The sequence below is a fragment of the Coregonus clupeaformis genome, chromosome 2, assembly GCF_020615455.1.
Source record: "Coregonus clupeaformis isolate EN_2021a chromosome 2, ASM2061545v1, whole genome shotgun sequence".
Lineage (NCBI taxonomy): Eukaryota > Metazoa > Chordata > Actinopteri > Salmoniformes > Salmonidae > Coregonus > Coregonus clupeaformis.
In genome coordinates this window covers 18,258,948-18,259,550 of record NC_059193.1, presented here as the reverse complement: position 1 = coordinate 18,259,550, position 603 = coordinate 18,258,948, and positions in this window count along the sequence as shown.

The window sequence follows — 603 nt, the reverse complement described above, 5'->3', positions numbered from 1 at the left end:
CGACGTCAGTGCGTTCAAGACAACCGGAAAATCTGAACAAAAATCTGACTGGGAAAAATATTTTTGAATTGTCATCCAACTCGGAATTCCAAGTCAAACTCTGGCATCTTTCTAGAGCTCTGACTTAATGACCTGAAGATCACCAAGGTCATGATTTGACCTCAGTTATTTCCGAGTTAGCAGTTTTCTTGAAAGCACCAGTATTTACAAGTTCCCTACATGACATCAATGCAGCATCAAATGTGGTCATATCAGGTGTGTGTGTGAACCTTTTGAAGTGTGTATTAAATTCCCAGTTAAAAGCTTGAAGGTCCAATGCAGCCATTTTTATCTCAATACCAAATCATTTCTGGGTAACAATTAAGTACCTTACTGTGATTGTTTTAAATGTAAATGGTCTAAAAGAAACAAATAGCCTCTTAGCAAAGAGCAATTTCTCAAGCAAGAATTTTGCTAGGACTGCCTGGGAGTGGTCTGAGTGGGCAGGGGAAAACTGAAAACTAGCTGTTATTGGCAGAGAGGTTTGGAACTCTCTTATTGGTCTATTAAATCATTTAATACACTCATGATATGTTTTTGAGATGAAAACAGTTGCATTGGACC